We start from the raw sequence: 20,531 nt of genomic DNA, 5'->3' as shown, positions 1-20,531 counted from the left end.
TTATACCTATCTGTTGTGGTGTTGTTCGTTTTTTGTTTTTCTGGAAGCAATTTAGATTTGGGAATAATTGATTTACTCACAATGCAATAGTGAGTAAATCACAATTTCAACTGAACTCTTTTTACGACAATTAAGAACATTGATCGTTATAGAAGGAAATGTGTCAGTAGCGAAGTTTTTTTTTCTATGATAAATTTGCGAATGTGCGTATGTTATCATTATGAACATGTTCTGAATGACGAATACATGGTCACTGTAATTACCACCGAACAAATACGAAAGCGATATGCTCGAGACAAAGAACTCGGAACACTAGAGGCAAAAACACTCGCAAGACTGAATCTTATGAACATTAATTCGAGATATAAAGTGGATTCTCGAACGAAATAGAGATTAACGACAAAAGATAGTCTTTAAATCACAATCACTACTGGATTACTCATGTGCTTCATAAGCAAAGAAAGGATAGCGGGGATGGAATCAAGCAAAATGAATACAAGCACGACATGAATAGTCAAGGGACGTCCAACTTTCATGAAAACCTGAAATTGAGACAGGTAAAATAACTCACATGTTTTGTCTTGAATATTGCATATTTTTTCGCAATATAACATTTGTCTGATTTTTAATGATTACCACCGTCTTGTCATCTAACCATGTCTTTATTTGTATGAATTGTTAATATTTTAAAAAATCGGCTATTAAACATATTTAAATTTTGAACAACTTAATTTAAAAATTAAAATTTATTAGATAATTTATTCACTGCTCGTTATAGTAATTGGTAGACTTCTCATCGAACTATTACAAATTATTATAAGAAAATTAATATGAATATTTAACAGGTGTTGATCCCGAAATGTTGCTGTTTGATATAATTTAGGTATCGCCACATAGTTCAATCTTAGTATCGTATCAGGCTCACTAAAATATTATATTTGATAATTCCCCACTTAAGACGTATACAGGAATTTAAATATGTGTTTATCGTTTAAGATAAGATAATATTTATTCAAAACTTATGTCACAAACAAAACGTTAGAGACAAAATTTAGGTACATTTGTCACTGTCTATCGAAGTCAATACCCGAACTATTGAAGCACCATTATTTTTTTGTCCTTTTGTAATTCAACATCAGTTGTTTCCAAGGTTCACATTATATAATCCGTTTTTTATTTGTGTCGGACCAAAAAAGGGAAAAACTGCAAGCAAAACGATATAAGGAAAAAAAATGTAAAAAAAGCTATAGACATACTGACAAAACGCATGTCAGTACGCAGGTACATTTGTCACTGTCTATCGAATTTAATACCCAAACTATTGAAGCACCTTTATTATGTTTTTTTGTCCTTTTGTAATTCAACATCAGTTGCTTCCAAGGTTCACATTATATAATCCGTTTTTTATTTGTGTCGGACCAAACAAAATGTAAAAAAGCAATAGACATACTGACAAAACGCATGTCACTAGGCGGACGATATGATTGGAGACTTACCATCTGCTTTCACGTAACAGAAAATCGAAGCGCAAACATTTTTAAACTATGCGTACCAAACAATTCAAAAGGAAAACTGGCAAACGACAGCTCAACACCATGAAAAGAAAATCGACGATAATTTTCTCAAAACTTGTATCACAATATTTTCTTATACAACCATTTCACACATAGTTTGAAGCTTCTAATTAAAATATATTTGATGATTAATCATTCTAAGATATTACGGTCGTTGCGACACAGTTTAGCTATAAGGCCGGTCTCCACGCATGTCACATTTTGAACTTTGAAGCTCTCTTGTCCGTAACAAAAATATTACGCAATTTAATCGCAAATTACTTTGATATATGCGTCGTCATTATGATTGGGGCCTTTGAACTTGACGATATTATTTGTAAGAAGACTTGATGTATGAATATTACAGGTGTTGTTTGCCTAATGTCGCTGATAAATTCATTTAGGGTGTTGCCGCATAATTTTATCGTATTATCGTATTAGTTTAACTTCATTATTCTATCTTATAATCATCCTTTAATCATCCCCATGAAAAATATTTTGACGATTAATGACGTTTAAAAACGTTTTATTCTATTAAGTGTAAGAACGAAATTTATTTTCAATCCAATGCAGTTGGCCTTTCCTAACGTAATCACTAAATGTCCAATCAAAAAAAATCTATGGTATTCTATTTCTATATAACATAATTGATCCAACTATTTCAGAAGAGAAATACATTTACCATCTTCAATTTTTGTTATTCCAAGCCTCACAGTGTTTTATTCCTTACGATTGCATATAAAACAAGATGTGTTTGTAAAACACTATGTCTCCCCATGTATTTGACCTTTAACCTTGAAGGATGACCTTGGCCTTGACCTTTCCACCACTAAAAATGTGCAGCTCCATGAGATACACATGCATTCCGAATATCAAGTTGCTATTTTCAATATTGCAAATCTATGGCCAATGTTAAAGTTTGACGCAAACAAACCAATAAACAAACAAACAGACAGGGCAAAAACAATATGCACCCCAGTATAGACTGGGGGACATAAAAATACTTGTATTAGGTTGTCGTTCTAGATTAATAATGAAGATGTATTGAAACGTATGTCGCAAACAAAAAAACCTCATTCATTATAACCTATTACGTAGCATTTAATTAACATACTCAATTATTGAAACAGACGAACACTATTATTGTGTCTGTTTAAAATTTGGCTGTTTTTGTATAAGTCATACGGCTATCATTCAAAGTGTGAAGCCGAGTTTCCAGAACTATATCACATGATATGATCGCTGTATTTTCGTTAGTTACTTTAAAATAACTTTGGCGACATTTCACGAGACGGGAATCGTTAAGAGTAGATATATTGGGTTCGATTTTCATTCATAAACGTCCAAACAATATAATTAAATATTGTTCACCCGAACCTTTGTAAATTTGCCATATACCCATTGAAAATGTATCACTGGTCACTAGTTTAAGTGTCGACCATATCATCGTATTGTAAAAAGATATATCATATATAATTATTTATGTTCACACATTAATATTTACTGCAGAGATTTATCCATACGACAGAATTTTGGAGGGTTTTTGTACTTAACGTAAATATGCTATACGTGACCATAAGCGTTTTTACGGTTAAAACATAAACTGGCAAACAAATGGTTTTGTGGTTTCTTTTCGAATATATTGTGTCCTTCTGAAACTTAAGTCGTCCATATTAAATTACGTAACAAATGCACGCGTCTGCAAGGAAAATTATATCAGATAAAACCTTTAGTTGTATACCTTCCAAATATTAACGAAACATTGAAAACACGTTGGGACACAACTGTCTCAGAGAATGCGTTACAATGGTGCTTGTGCAATTGTCTACAGGCGAACACATGTTTCTCTTTTAGATCATCAAATGCGACGAGTCAGGCGCTGTTGTTCGATTTAAAATTAAGGGGGGGGGTGGTGGAAGATTAAGCAGTCAGTCAGAAAATATGTATGTTCTATGGTATACACAACTTTGCAATAACATAATTAGTTGTTACCAGACAACGTTTTATTCGCTTTATTCTTCGCCATTGCTTGTAATTTGAAATGCTCCTTTTTAATAGTATGGGTTATTGATTAATTATACAAATAAGAGTAAGCAAACAAAATACTTGTGTTTAATAAGCAGCTTTACAACAAAAAGTTGGTAAATGAAATTATTATTCCATCTGTCATATGCAAAGGAAACTGTCGAGGGTAACCAGGCATTCCAATATTCAACATATGTTATAGGTGCATTAACCCCCAAACCTCCACATGAATTGCCCAATCTGTTAGCTGCGAACCTTGATTGTGTATATCTTATATTATATAAGACAGGGTTACGCCGAAGCTGGAACCAGGGAGCTTATGACCATATTCATTGTAAGGTTATTGAGCGATATATAATGATTTATGACAAAATAAATGTTAGTCCGGCAATTGATAACATAGATAAGAATGTGTTTCCGTGTGTAATAATTGTAAATATTAATACGGTTAATGTAAACATCAGAGGCGTTATAACAATCATGACGTTAATAGCGGTTCAACATTGAAAAAAGCAGGACGTTGTACAAAGATCTACAAAAATAAATACATAAGAAATAGTACCGTTCTTAAAAATTGCGATCCAAAGCTCGCAATATGGGTACCGTTTAATTGCCAACCATTCAATCCCATAACAATGTGTGTGGTCTTTACTTGTTACAGTAATATGTCAGTGAATAATTAAATATATAATTAAGTCACACCCTTAAAATTATCAACTTGACATGTTCATTTAGCTGTCAACATATGGGTAACACGGATTATGTCCATTTATTGGAGTTCTTATACAATATATCGTTTATTATTCTGTTATATGGAAAGCGCTGTGAGAGTATGTGTTCAAGGAATGGCTTTATTAGAGAACACATAATGTCAATGGGCATTGTAAAGTACCACTAGACTCTTAAACAGGTCTGTTCTCTAACGTCTCTCATTTTATTACGTATTGGTTTCCATTTGTAAAACAGTGTGCATGGCTTATCGCAACGTTCGCAAGGTTTTGAAGGTTAGTAAGTTAGGAGTAAGTAAAGAAACCAAAATAATAAAATTGAGTGGACAGTGAAATAGTTATCATATTAACTAAGTTTTGGTGGTCATCTTGGACGCCATCTTGAAAAACCACTTTCCGGGGTACCAATTTTGATTACTTTTGATACGTTACAAAGGACATTCTTCCCAACTAGGATCAGTTAAAATACCTTTTGTAGCAATTTTTTTTTTATGGGGGGGGGGGGGGGTGGATGGTATTTTTTCATATAATGACCCGGCTTACAAAGTATAACATATAACTATATTCAACTGCGTATAATTAAAGATGTAATCCGGATAGCGTTGCGAAGTTTGTATTGTTCACATATAATTTATGAATTCTAGCAACAAATTAACATGCCTCATATATTTCGTGTAAATTCCCTGTACTGATTAAAAGCATGCGAGCATTAGACTCCATGTACAACATTTCGTCAATCTTTCTCGAGAGGAAAGCATTGGCTTTATAATTTGAGTGTTGAATAACACTTTGTAGCGAAGGGGAGACAACAAAAATCTTGACTTTTGGTTTGAAAAATGGTTGTGCATTTTCTTAAAATGTGGAAGCCTAAATGTGAAGTACAATAAAAGCACCACATATGCACCAAACTGGATTATGGTACATATAAAGATAGAATAAAACCATAACCTTAAGCCTGTACAACATTATAGATTTCACTCGCAATATTAAGCACTATAACTACACGTATTCGCGATCGACTTGATTTTGCCTTTAACAACGTAAATGACATAATGGGATTCACATAATTCACATAATTTCTATTTCGGACAGAAATGATCGACTTATTTCTCGTACCTGAAAATTACAAAGTGCAAACGATCTCTTTTATTATTTCTTTATGAATATATTGTATGTTTCTGACAAATAAATCGTGCATATTGCAAAAAGTGGAAATGCAAATTCTAAACATTAACGACTTAACGTAAACAATTAGGTCCACAACGCAGTGTTCTGAATACTTCAAAGAACTGCGGTATCAAAGGTACATGCTGCAACCGTTTACATACAGACGTATGTATCTGTTTTAGATCATCAATTTCGAATACAGTCAGGCGCTATTATTCGATTAAAACAAAAATATAAGTTTAAAATTAAGGGAGGGGTGGAAGATTAATCAGTTTAGTTGAAAAATATGTGTGTTCAGCGGTACGCACATCTTTTCAATTACATCACATGACGTGTTACCAGACACCATGTTCTTCGCCTTTTTAACGCGTGGTTGCTTGTAATATGCAATGCAATTGATTAATTGTGTGGAGTATTGATTGATTAAATAAATAAGAGCATAGCAAGCAAAATACGGTGAGTTGAATAAATAGCTTTAAACAGAAGTTGTTGGTTAACACAATAACTCAGTCATATAAAAGAAAATATAAAGGTGACCATGCATTCAAATCTTCAACGCATATTGTATGTCCCACATACCGACACATTAACTTGCAACAAGCACAGACACTTCGGTGGCGAACTATTTATAACAAGACAAGATTTTACGGACGACGAAACCAATTAACTTGTCAAGTTATAAATTGTAATTTTATTTTACAAAGTAAAAGCATATATAAGAAAAACATATGTAAATGATCGTCAAGCAAGTGATTACATTGATACAACTGTGTTTCCTTGCGTTGTTATTGTAAATATTCTAAAAGAAAACATCTAAATCTAAATGATAGTCGTAAATTAATAACTTTTTACCATGGAAAAACAGAACATCGTAGACAAATGCATGCCTCAGAAATGAAGCAATTGACAAAATAATAACACAAAAAATACGCCGTTCATTAATATCGAGTAATTAACATTGTATAACAAATATATTAGGAGTATGTATCTGAATAGCTGCATCATGTTTAATTGTTAAGCCAAATTAAAACGCAAACTAGTTTAATATATGTCGTGTTTGGAAAAATCCATTTTCGTGTGATTGAAAATGATTTTACGTTTATTATAAGACACTGGGCGAGACTATACAGTGGATACAGCTGTTTGTTGTTATTATTTATTTGGGCTTATGAAAAGCAATTAAATTTATATTGGAAGGGTGTACGATCGCATCATAAAAAGCATTTTATTACCAAATTTCAAGCCAATGACACATCGCCCCATTGAGTTCTTAAAATGGTCGGTTTTCCACCGTCTCTCATTTCATTCTTATTGGTTTGCCATTTGTAAAACAGTTTATATTGTTTAATGGAAGATTCCTGCGATTTTGAAGTTTGATTAAATGTGCGCAACATCATCAAATACAGTTTTATAATCAATCCTGACATATTTGAGAAACATGTTAATTGTGTAGTAATACGGGAAATACTCAATTCGATAATTTCCATACATACATGTGCATATTTCTGGTATTGAATAACATAACATAACATAACATAACATAACATATGGTTTATTGTTATGCAAGGCTTCCGGCCTTACAGAACATTTACCATGCTCTAAAATATCAATTATATGCATCTTTTGACGATTTAAAAACCTGAAAATTATAAAGCGTTGCAACGCAAAACGATTGAATAATTTTGAGAGTTCTGTTGTTGTCGTTATATTTTGTGATACTACGAAGATTGCTTACATAAAGTATAAAATACATCACTCATGGTGTGAGCACGGGTGGTCGAGTTGTCTACGCGATAGACTTTTACCCCAGGGGTCATTGGTTCGAGCCCAGTTGAGGGTTGTTTTTTTTATTTCTTTAATTGTGTTCATGTTTTTTAATGGAGCTTTTTATATCAAATGTTTACATTTATCAATATAAAGCATTTAATGACAAACGTCAATACATGCCAAAATCTGTGAAAAGGCCCCTTTAAAATAAAGAAACCACACGATAAGATTGTTGTTTTTTTTTCTGTGGTTATTTTATAATAATTGTTGCGCTATTTAACACAGCTGTCATCTTTAAAGGCAAATAAGGGGTGCAAGATATTTATTCATAAACTTCCGAAACTTTGAATTCAATTTTGTTCGTCCATACCTTGGTCCCTGAACCCTATATCCATCAAAAGGTGTCATAGCCTTTTATCTGAGTATAAGCCTCGTCATCTTAAAGCTTAATGACATATTATATGTTGGCTTATTTTATAAATGTCAACACATATTTAATTTCTGTTCAGCAATTTTCAGGCGACAAGCAACTCCGGAGAGTTTTCAATTAACGTAACTCTGCTTTACTCGACTGCAAGCGTCAATATGATGACAATAAACTGTGTGTGTCGTTTATATCGAATACAGTGTTTCCTCTTGAAACTTTTGTCGTGCATATTGCATTATGGTAGAAATGCAAGCGTGTGCAATGAATATTAAATCAGATGAACCATTGGTTGTAGACAGTCTGACCATGAACGACACAATTAACGAGAGCGCCGATGGCGTTAAAAGCATAGGTGCAAGATACAGGGAAGTTGCTGCTTAAGTAAATGTTAAGGGAACAGTTGGCTGAATGAAAAACTAAAAGGCTATCAAGGAGAAAAGTTATTTTTAAGATTAAGTACAAATAATGAAACAGGAAGTGAGGAAATATTGCAAATCTTCCTATAACAATCGGAACATTAGGAACACGTATTAAGTGAGCTTGGTATTTTGCGAGAAAGTAAATGCCCGGATGTAAATGTTATTTTTGGCTGGACGTTTATTTCTGTTGTTGTTTTAATTTGGACAAGAATAGTTTCCTACAGATGTGTCCGTTGTTTGTGTAATTAAAAGATGAAGTAACTCATAACAATTACATGCTCCTGAGAGATATTTGTACAATGTGGTAATGAACGTTATCATTAATATGTGCGAGACAGAACGACTTTTTCATTCGGAAAAAAATAGTCGGTAATTTCAAACAATTACCGACTATTTAAATAGATAATCTTTCCATTTACATTGGTGTTTGAAACGCTTATGAAAAATAATTACCCAAGCCTTTCAAAATTTAAGCACGGACAGATCTGTATCGAACTATTCTTTTCACAAATGAAAATAGACGCTACCCTATTCGTCTGCGTCAAGAGTTTGTCGTAAAAATTGTGGTAAGCGTTAGATGCAGACGTGCACAACAGATTTAGTTCTGAATACAGATTTCGGAATGCAGATTTTTATAGAGACTCCTCACAGCAGTTACTTCCCTTGCTTCGCCCGGTCAGTAACTTCTAGTATAAGGGAGACCACTGCGTAGGAGATTGAGATTTATAGTGCAGATAGAATTGTTTTACGAACGAAATTTGTTTTAGGTCATAAGAAGATTTTTTTTTACATAAAACGGTCTTAGAAAAATTCACTAAAAACGGTGTCAACAATATTCTTGGAAGAAAACGTTAGAAAAATGTTTCCAAATAAAAAATTGTAGAATTACCATATACTATATTAAATAGAAATTTCGTCTGATTTTTGATCAGGTAAGGCTTCATAATGGTCAACCGTATCATGTGCATTTTCGAAATGTAGTATAAACCTTAAGCATAGGTGCGTTGCACCTATGCTAAAAACCGTCATAACGAACAGCTTTGAATACTTCAAAGAAAGGATGTTACGAAAGTACATTGTTCAACGTAAACAGACGAACATATGTATATGTTTAAAATCATCAAAAGTGAATACAGTCAAGCGCTATTATTCAATTTATAATATAGGGAGAGTTGGAAGATTAACCAGTTAGTTGGAAAATACGTATGTTCTATAGTACATATAACTTTTGAATTACATCATTACGTCTAACCAGATACCATTTATTTCACCTTTTTTACGCGCGATTGCTCGTAATTTGCAATCCCCTGTTTAATTGTGTGGATTATTTGTTGAGTATATGAATAAGAAAAAGCAAGCAAAATCCTTGTGTTGAATAAATAGCTTTAAACAAAAAATGTTGGTTAATGAAATTAATCAGTCAATATGTCTTATGCAATACAATTTTAAAGGTAACCAGGCATCTCAATTGTTTACGCATATTATAGGTCAATTTAATCTCCAGAACTACAAACTAAATTCAAAAGCAAAGGTTGCGGGCCTGCGGCGAACCATATTTCATAAGACAAGATAGCAATCAAGCAAAAACCGGTGAACTTGTGACCACATGCATGGTTATGCTCTTTTAAGATACAAAATCATTTCCCCAAATAATGTTTATGTGTTCGATAATATTGATACCACTGTGTGTGTATTTATTGTAAATATCAACAAGCTTAAAGGGGCCTTTTCACAGATTTTGGCATATTTTGAAGTTTCTCATTAAATGCTTTATATTGATAAATGTAAACATTGGATCTTAAAAGCTCCAGTAAAAAATCAAGAATAAAATTAAAACAAGGAAAACAAAGTAGCCGATATCAGGGCTCGAACCAGTGACCCCCGGAGTCCTGGAGTTAGTCTTTAGTAAAAACGCATTAGCCCTCTCGGCTATTCCGCCGGGTATACATAGTATAAGTATTTTAAACCTTGTATAAGCAATCTTCGTAGTTTCGTAAATTTAAACGACAACAACAGAACTCTCCAAATTATTCAATCGTTTCGCGTTGCAACGCTTTATAATTTTTAGGTTTTCAAATCGTCAAAAGATACATATAATGGCTATATTGGACTATGGTAAATGTTCAGTAATACTGTTTCCTCACAAATATCATAACTATAACGAAAATTTTCGAATCTGAAACAACTTTTTTCAATTTTGTCAATTTACCAAACTGTGAAAAGATCCCTTTAAAGTGAACGTCGAACGCTCAGTAGCAATCGTGCTATAAAAAACGTTACATTTTTAAGCTGAACACATGCATGTGTCAGGAATGACGCACTCGATAAAATAATTACACAGGAAATTACGAAGTTCATCAATATCGAGTTATCTCCACTGCATTAAATAATTCACGTTCGCATACGTTGTATATGCAAATAGCTGCTTTATGTTTGATTGTTTAGCCCAATAAACAAACAAACTAGTTCAATAATCTACATGTTGTATTTTTATGAATAAATGTTCGTTTTGAATTTTATATCAATTTAATCTCGTTATAAACCGTGTATTTAAAGAACAACATAGACACGATAAGCCAATCGACTATACATATACTTACTTTGTAGTTCGTCGGGCTTGGTTTTTATAACTTGCTTAGGTGGAATTGGTATCATTTGACTTGCAAATCATTCAAGCCAATGACAAATCTGTGTGGTCTGTACATGCGCCAGTTATGCGTCAATGAGTATTTAAGGACATAATTAAGTCCCACGCCTTTGCGTTACCAATTTGACATGTCCATAAAGCCGTCAACCAATTTGTAACACGGATTATGTCAATGAATAGGAGTTCTAATTCAATATATCGTTTTATTCGATAAAATTGAAATCGCAGTCAGAGCCCATGTCAAATAATGGCTTATCAGAGATAACACAGCGTAAATTGGCATGGTATGGTACCGCTAGACGCTCTTAAAATGGCATGTTCTTTACCGGCTCTCATTTTATACGTGTTGGCTTGTCATTTGTTCAACAATATACATAGTTTAACATAATTCAAATAGTTTTGAAGGTTGATCAAATTTGCCTGACACTTATAATCAAACACATTTTTATAATTAATATTGACGTATTTAAGAAAAATGTTTATAGTGCAGTAATATGGCAAATACTGAATTCGATTATTTACTTACACGATGTGTATTTTTGTTATCAAACATGTTTTATATCGATTCATTCAGTGATTTACTAGTAATAAAAAGTGTATTAAATTTATTTTGAGCACAATATTTTATCAATTATTTTTCGTTCTCAAAATCGTTGCACAATAATGGCAAATTGCTTAAGAGCTTAGTAAAAGCCTTTTTTATTTTACCTCCCCCCCCCTCCTCCAACCCAACCCCTTCAAAAAGAAACAAACAATAATATTAATCTTTATTAAAAACCACTTAGCAATTGATTAAGTGTAGCGGACCCTATTCGCGGTGATCAATACCCAGATGCAGAGGAAAAGAAAGCCGAGGTATCTGACGATGGATCAATAAAACTTAGTAGAATACCCATTCAGCATCATGTTTTAAACTATGTCATTTAAGTTTAATGTTTTCAGAATCAGTCAGCATTGTTTCATCGTTTTGCGATGTGCTTGCTATGCAGGAAAACAAATGCGTTATTCCAATAAGGTCAGACACAAACCAAAATGCAAATATCCATTTATTAGTTCTTCGCTTGCGAAGGACTTAGGTTATGAGTGTGCATTTCAAGTCAGTCTGCTTTTTAGCTACGCTAGGAACGATAACCACATTAGCTACACTAGTAACGATACTCTACCACTGGTACACTGCAGACAGCAGTGCATGTATGCAATTAATATGTGTTTAACAGCTTGTGGGACGACATTCTCAGTTTGTCATTGAAAACTGTACATGAACATATTGGCTGCTTTCAGGGAAAACGGGGCTTTATGCATGTCAAATAAGCTGTGTCCCAGATTAGCCTGTGCAAACTGATTAGCCTGTGCAAAGCACACAAGCTAATCAAAGAGGACACTTTATTATTTTATGGTGTTTTTTGTTTAAAGAGAGTCTCTGGTACTGGTATGACCATTAATGCATATGCATTAAGCCCTATTTTTTCCAAACTGAAGCTTAAATTATCTTTTCTAATAATGATTTGAAAAACGGATAAAAGTGATAATAACTTCAAAGTAACCTCGCTGACAAGGCACATCGCTTTTACATCAAATAAACAACCAATGAGTTCTTAATTTTTACATTGTGGCATTTTTAGTAAACATCTTAAAGGGACCTTTTCACTATTTGTCATTAAATGCTTTATATTGATAAATGTAAACACTGGATCTTAAAAGCTCCATTAAAAAATTAAAGAAACAAAAAAGTTACCCTCAACTGGGCTCTCGAACCACTGACACCTAGAATAAATATTGTTGTTATTTTGTTTAAGTTATATCTATAACATAAATATGAGGATAAACAGTGCACACACATCTCGACCTGTGCTTCAAGATACACACTTTATAAATTTGAATGGGTTGTGTTCATTTCAAACTTGCGATATAAATTTTGAAAACTGAGTTGCGTCTAAGATTATGCAATAGCGAAGAACTTCAATGCCTTAAAATCGTTCTCTATCATCATAGTTGATTATCTTTTTTGTACACATAATGGAGTCATCTCATATGTAAGTGTATTTTGACCGGTGCAGCAATATATATAAATAGATATGGATAATTGGTGCAAACACTTTTATTTTAGTTACATATTTAACTTTGGTATATTAATTTCGGATTTCCTATTTATACGACTCTTTTTGTTAATGTTAAAAATGGTTTTGTTTAACATCTATGAAAAACCGCACTCTATCGATTCAAAACCTGCATGCAAAATTATATATTTAAGTCAAACACATTTGTGCACCCTTTTTTTCATAATTCCCAAATTAAAATCTTTTATTACGGATTTAATTATACTTAACTATAATTATAAAATTATATTTTACAAAATATTTTTGGATCAAGATCACCTTAAAAGATTGTTGCACATAATACTTTGTCCTCCATTAACCGAGTTTAAACACATTTTCATTCGAAACCGGTGTCAGATTGCATTAAAATATTTGTTATAAACGTCTTATTAATTATTCACAATGGAATTTACAAACAGATATGCTGGCAATTATAATATTTTTTTCAAATGTACATACTTGTATGAATGCATACTTGTATGAATGGGATTCGGTGCGCATTTCTGCTGCATTACACCTTCAAAATGTCTGATAAGGTCTACATTATTATTCTTTCGAGTAATATGCTCTTTTGTTGTATTTTATCACAGGTGGTTTCAAGTTGCTTGTGATGTATTGTACTTCTATATTGACATTATGCGTATCGATTGAAGGAAGGTATTGGAGGCATGTTTATACAAACATAATTGAATGCATTCAGCTCGTTATGAACATTAAGAGCAACAATTGCGATAGCTAAAACCAAAAATGCAAAAAAATCACGAACTATAGCAACAAAAACTATCACATGTATTTACATGTTTTTTATTTGTGCCAGTGCGATGTTAACCTTAAGTGAAAACGTACTGAAAAAGACAAAAACTAATGATATTTGCACGTCTTTGTCTTGTTTTGGTTTTAGCTTAGAAAGATGGTCTAACGGTTATACTTATTTCCGTGATGTTAAAAGTGGAAAACATATTCAACTTTTTTACGCTATGTTTAACTAACAAAAACGTGCAAGTTCCTCTCAAGCATTCATAATATCGGACGGTTATTTTCTTGCAAGTTAAAAACGTGAGACGCTTTGAACAATGCATTTTGTATCTGATATCAACTGATGTCTATTGGCCTATACAAAGGACCTCAACAACATTAATATACAAGTGTCAAATTTCAATACTAAACGATGTACTAACAATGTCTCTCTAATCACGGTATGGTATAGCATTGTCTTCATCCGAAACATTACAGGTCTGGTTCGTATATCAAATATTTACATATTGAAACAGCAGGATGAAAATGCGACGCAGCTCTTAACAATGCATTCGTGTCTCCTTATTGCATCCATTTCCATCATATCAAGCATATCGTGTTGTTACACACTAATGTTTTATGCACAGGCCTTTATGGGGGATACTATCACCAGATCTCTTCATTTATATATAGTAATGAATTGTATTCTTGTATTGTATTGTATTGTATTGTTTATTTTACGCAATAATATAAGTCTTTAACATATGTTACAATGGAAGAATCAATTTTTGTTTGTTTTTAATCATGAAGATTATTCTAGGTTGTATATTCTATATGAAGATTATGCTAGGTTACATATTCTATAAGGACTTATAAATTAGGAAAGCAAAGTTATTAATGCAATAAATATATGTTGCCGTTCAATTACAATTTACTTTTAGATTAATATTAGGAAACTTAATTTATATATTAATACACATGTGTATGAAAGTATTCACGTTTCTTAATTGGTTCTATTTACAGTTTTCGGTATTGATCGTACTTGTTCGTTTAACGATTTTATTTAGCGGGAAATTAGCTCGTGTATTGCAATGTTTTGTGGCGTTATAAAGGTGTATAGAGGCGTTTTTGTCACTCGAGGTTTTATTGGCAGCAAAGAAAGGTCGTTTGATTTATTACACTATGTCTGATTCAGAAAATGATTAAAAAAAAGTTGTGAATGATTTGAATTTAAGGATTTGAAGAGACGCTTCCAGGAAGAGTCGGACTGGACTGAGGAGAACATGCGGGAAAAGGTCAGACTATAGTAAAACATTGTGTTTAAATCGGCTGCTAACAGCTCTAGTTTGTTTTCTTACGTAATGAGCGTTTTATTTTAAAAGGTATTATTACTTTTACTAATACTTATTTTTTTCGTTTTTGTTTTAACTGGTTAGATGTTGACGTCGGTTGAGTAGAGCTGATGCAAAATTTCGTCATATGCAAATATATATTACTCGGAATACTTTTGGTTTATCTACACTCTTTTTATGTATTATTTTATGGATTTATGGTTTGAGTGATTTGTTTGAGTATTCTTGATGTCGGGGTGCGTGCGGGGTGCCTATATAATAATAGCTGCTTATTTGTAGATTTCTCTAAAATTAGAGGTTTCGGGAGGTGATGAAGGCACCTAGACACCGGTCTTGAGCCATGGGTCCTCATACGTCCCCCTGCCATTAAAAGAAAACATAAAGAAAAGAAAAATAAGCAGTAAGGTTGCGTATCCCGCTCGCGGTTTTACCTGATTCGTTCATTACTACCGATTATTGTATGGGGTGTTCGTTAAGTCATGTATACTTCTCTTGATTGGTGGTGGTGGACTGATCTTGCAAATAATAGCAGTTTCTTTAAACAAAATTTAATGTTTCACATTTGTAAATTTATTCTAAGCAAGTTACCATGATTGATGGGCATTGGGGGCGTTGGGGGCGTCCTGTGTGCGTTTTGGGCATCGGCGGAGATCAGTTTATTCACACATTAACTCTTGATTTTAGTTTTAGACTTGCTGTCTGATTTGTATGAATATATAAATGTGCACTGTTCACATGCCACACATGTGCATGTTAAGTAGTATCGTTTCAGTACTTTAGACATTTGAACAAAGATGTTACAACGTTTACAGTCGTCTCGAGACTAATCAACTGAGGGTATGTGCACTGCAATTGGCGGAATGCCAAGTTATGTGCTCTGCAATTGGCGGAATGCCAAGTTATGTGCTCTGCAATTGGCAGAATGCCAAGTTATGTGCTCTGCAATTGGCGGAATGCCAAGTTATGTGCTCTGCAATTGGCGGAATGCCAAGTTATGTGCTATGCAATCGGCCGAATGCCTAGTTATGTGCTATGCAATTGGACGAATGCATAGCTACATGTATGTGCTTTGCAATTGGCGGAATGCCAAGTTATGAGCTCTGCAATCGGCGGAATGCCAAGTCGTGTGCTCTGCAATCGGCCAAATGCCTAGGTATGTGCTTGCAATTGGACTAATGCATAGTTACATGTGTGTGCTTTGCAATTGGCGGAATGACAAGTTATGTGCTCTGAAATTGGCGGAATGCCGAGTTATGTGATCTGCAATTTGCGGAATACCAGGTTATGTGCTCTGTAATTGGCGGAATGCCAAGTTATATGCTCTGCAATCGGCGGAATGCCAAGGTACGTGCTCTGCGGAAGAAGCGCTCATCCTCATGTCGTTTGCTGTAAGAGGATAGACGTCTGGCTGTCTGGATGTTTGCAATAGTACAGAATGGAGATAAAATTGGCTAAGTATACTTTCTATTTAATTAATTTTAATAACCAAGTTTAAAATTAAATAATTTTATAATGATACAAGAACCTCTCTATGTTTTACTCGATATTATGCCAATAACATGCCTTATACCTACTTGTGGTGTTGTTGTTCGCTTAGTTTTCTTAAGCAATTTAGATTAGGGAATAATTGATTTACTCACAGTGAAAGAGTGAGTAAATGAAATTATTCACGTTTCTAAATTGGTTCTATTTATAGTTTTCGGTATTGATCGTACTTGTTTGTTTTACGATTTGATTTAGCGGGAAATTAGCTCGTGTATTGCAAGGTTTTGTGGCGTTATAAAGGTGTATAGAGGCGTTTTTTGTCACTCGAGGTTTTATTGGCAGCAAAGAAAGGTCTTTCCCCCCCCCCTCCCCGTTACTTGGCTAAATTTGCTTTATCATATGCATGATTTGTGCATATTTTGTTGTGGTTTTATTAATTTTTATTTTCAGAATTTAAGTTGAATGACGGTTTTAAGAGAAGTTTTTATATATTATTGTTGTAAATATAATAACTGGAGTTTGTTTCAGATTTTTATATTAGATGCAGCCAACGGTATTATTTTAATTGATATGTCAGTATTACTTGTTGACTCCTTTGCTGTAACATTATTTAGTATATTTTCAGTTACCAAGATGGCCTTTACATTCTGGGTTTCCGCTTGCTTCAAACAGTCAATCATCAGTACTCCGTTCCATGAGTAAACACCCTCTGGGTCATTGCAGTTGGATGACGTCCGCTAAATCAAGATTCTATTTAATTTGTATTTTGCTGCCAATAACATGCCTTATACCTATATGTTGTGTTGTTCGTTTTTGTTTTCTGAAGCAATTTAGATTTGGGAATAATTGATTTACTCACAATGCAATAGTGAGTAAATCACAATTTCAAATGAACTTTGTTACGACAATTAAGAACATTGATCGCTATAGAAGGAAATGTTCAGTAGCGAATTTTTTTCTATGATAAATTTGCGACATGTGCGTATGCTATCATTATGAACATGTTCTGAATGACGAATACATGTTCACTGTAATAACCACCGAACAAATACGAAACAGATATGCTCGAGACAAAGAACTCGGAACACTAGAGGCAAAAACACTCGCAAGACTGAATCTTAAGAACATTAATTCGAGATAAAGTGGATTTCTCGAACGAAATAGAGATTAACGACAAAAGATAGTCTTTAAATCACAATCACTACTGGATTACTCATGTGCTTCATAAGCAAAGAAAGGATAGCGAGGATGGAATCAAGCAAAATGAATATAGGAACGACATGAATAGTCAAGGCTTTCGCAATATAACATTTGTCTGATTTTTAATGATTACCACCGTCTTGTCATCTAAGCATGTCTTTATTTGCATGAATTGTTAATATTTGTCAAAGTTTTAAAAAAATCGGCTATTAAACATTTTTCAATTTTGAACAACTTAAATTTTAAAATTAAAATTTAGTAGATAATTTATTCACTGCTGGATTACACATGTGCTTCATAAGCAAAGATCGCAAAAAAGGAATCAAGCAACAGAGGTTTTATTGAGACATTGGATCAAAGACGTAATAACTGGCTTACGTTTATCACATTAAACAAAATAATCCAAGTTTCCGTAAATAAAAGATACCATGTTTTATGTTCAGCACAATTTTTTTTAAATACACATCGTTATAGTAATTGGTAGACTTCTCATCGAACTATTACAAATTATTATAAGAAAATTTTTATGAATATTTAACAGATGTTGTTCCCGAAATGTTGCTATAATTTAGGTATCGCCACATAGTACAATCTTATTATCGTATCAGGCTTACCTAAAATATTATATTTGATAATTGCCACTTAAGACGTATACAGGTATTTTAATATATGTTTATCGTTTAAAATAAGATAATATTTATTCAAAACTTATGTAACAAACAAAACGTTAGAGACAAAATTTAGGTACATGTGTCACTGTCTATCGAATTCAATACCCGAACTGTTAAAGCACCATTATTTTTTTGTCCTTTTGTAATTCAACATCAGTTGTTTTCCAAGGTTCACATTATATAATCCGTTTTTTTATTTGTGTCGGACCAAATAAGGGAAAAACTGCAAACAAAACGATATAAGGAAAAAAATGTAATAAAAAGCAATAGACATACTGACAAAACGCATGTCAGTATGCAGGTACATTTTTCATTGTCTATCTAATTTAATACCCAAAATATTGAAACACCATTATTATTTTTTTGTCCTTTTGTAATTCAACATCAGTTGTTTTCCAAGGTTCACATTATATAATCCGTTTTTTATTTGTGTCGGTCCCAAAAAAAATGTAAAAAAAAGCAATAGACATACTGACAAAACGCATGTCACTAGGCGGACGATATGATTAAGACTTACAATCTGCTTTCACGTAACAGAAAATCGAACATTTTTAAACTATGCGAACCAAACAATTCAAAAGGAAAACGGGCAAACGACAGCTCAACACCATGAAAAGAAAATCGACGATAATTTTCTCAAAACTTGTATCACAATATTATCTTATACAACCATTTCACACATAGTTTGAAGCATCTAATTAAAATATATTTGATGATTAATCATGTCTAAGATATTACGGTCGTTGCAACACAGTTTAGCTATAAGGCCGGTCTCCACGCATGTCACATTTTGAACTTTGAAGCTCTCATGTCCGTAACAAAAAATATTACGCAATTTAATCGCAAATTACTTTGATATATGCGTCGTCATTATGATTGGGGCCCTTTGAACTTGACGATATTATTTGTAAGAAGACTTGATGTATGAATATGACAGGTGTTGTTCGCCTAATGTCGCTGATAAATTCATTTAGGGTGTTGCCGCATAATTTTATCGTAGTATCGTATTAGTATAACTTCATTATACTATCTTATAATCATCCTTTAATCATCCCCATGAAAAATATTTTGACGATTAATGACGTTTAAATAACGTTTATTCTATTAGGGGAAGAACGAAATTTATTTTTAATCCAATGGAGTTTGCCTTTCATAACGTAATTACTAAATGTCAATTAAAAAAAATCTATTTCTATTTCTATATAACATAATTAATCCAACTCTTTCAGAAGAGAAATACATTTACCATCTTCAATTTTTGTTATTCCAAGCCTCACAGTGTTTTATTCCTTACGATTGCATATAAAACAAGATGTGTTTGTAAAACACTATGTCTCCCCATGTATTTGACCTTTAACCTTGAAGGATGACCTTGACCTTGACCTTTCACCACTAAAAATGTGCAGCTCTATGAGATACACATGCATTCCGAATATCAAGTTGCTATTTTCAATATTGCAAAATGTATGGCCAATGTTAAAGTTTGACGCAAACAAACCAATAAACAAACAAACAGACAGGGCAAAAACAATATGTCCCCCAGTATACACTGCGGGACATAAAAATACTTGTATTAGGTTGTCGTTCTAGATTAATAATGAAGATGTATTGAAACGTAGGTCGCAAACAAACAAAAAACAAATTCATTTATTATAACCAATTACGTAGCATTAAATAAACATACTAAATTATTGAAACAGACGAACACTATTATTGTGTCTTTTTAAAACTTGGCTGTTTTTGTATAAGTCATACGGCTAACATTCAAAGTGTGAGGCCGATTTTCCAGAAACATATCACATGATCTGATCGTTGTATTTTCAATAGTTACTTTAAAATAACTTTGGCGACATTTCACGAGACGGGAATCATGAACAGTAGAGATTTTGGGTACGATTTTCATTCATAAACGTCCAAACAATATAATTAAATATTGTTCACCCGAACCTTTGTAAATTTGCCATATACCCATTGAAAATGTATCACTGGTCACTAGTTTAAGTGTCGACCATATCATCGTATTGTAAAAAGATATATCATATGTTCACTTATAATTATTTATGTTCACACATTAATATTTACTGCAGAGATTTATCCATACGACAGCATTTTGAAGGGTTTTTGTACTTAACGTAAATATGCTATACGTGACCACAAGCGTTTTTACGGTAAAACATAAACTGGCAAACAAAATAGTTTTGTGGTTTCTTTTCGAATATATGATGTCCTTTTGCAACTTAAGTCGCCCATATTAAATTA

The sequence above is a fragment of the Dreissena polymorpha genome, chromosome 15, assembly GCF_020536995.1.
Source record: "Dreissena polymorpha isolate Duluth1 chromosome 15, UMN_Dpol_1.0, whole genome shotgun sequence".
NCBI classification, from domain to species: Eukaryota; Metazoa; Mollusca; class Bivalvia; order Myida; family Dreissenidae; genus Dreissena; species Dreissena polymorpha.
This window is presented reverse-complemented; position numbering follows the sequence as displayed.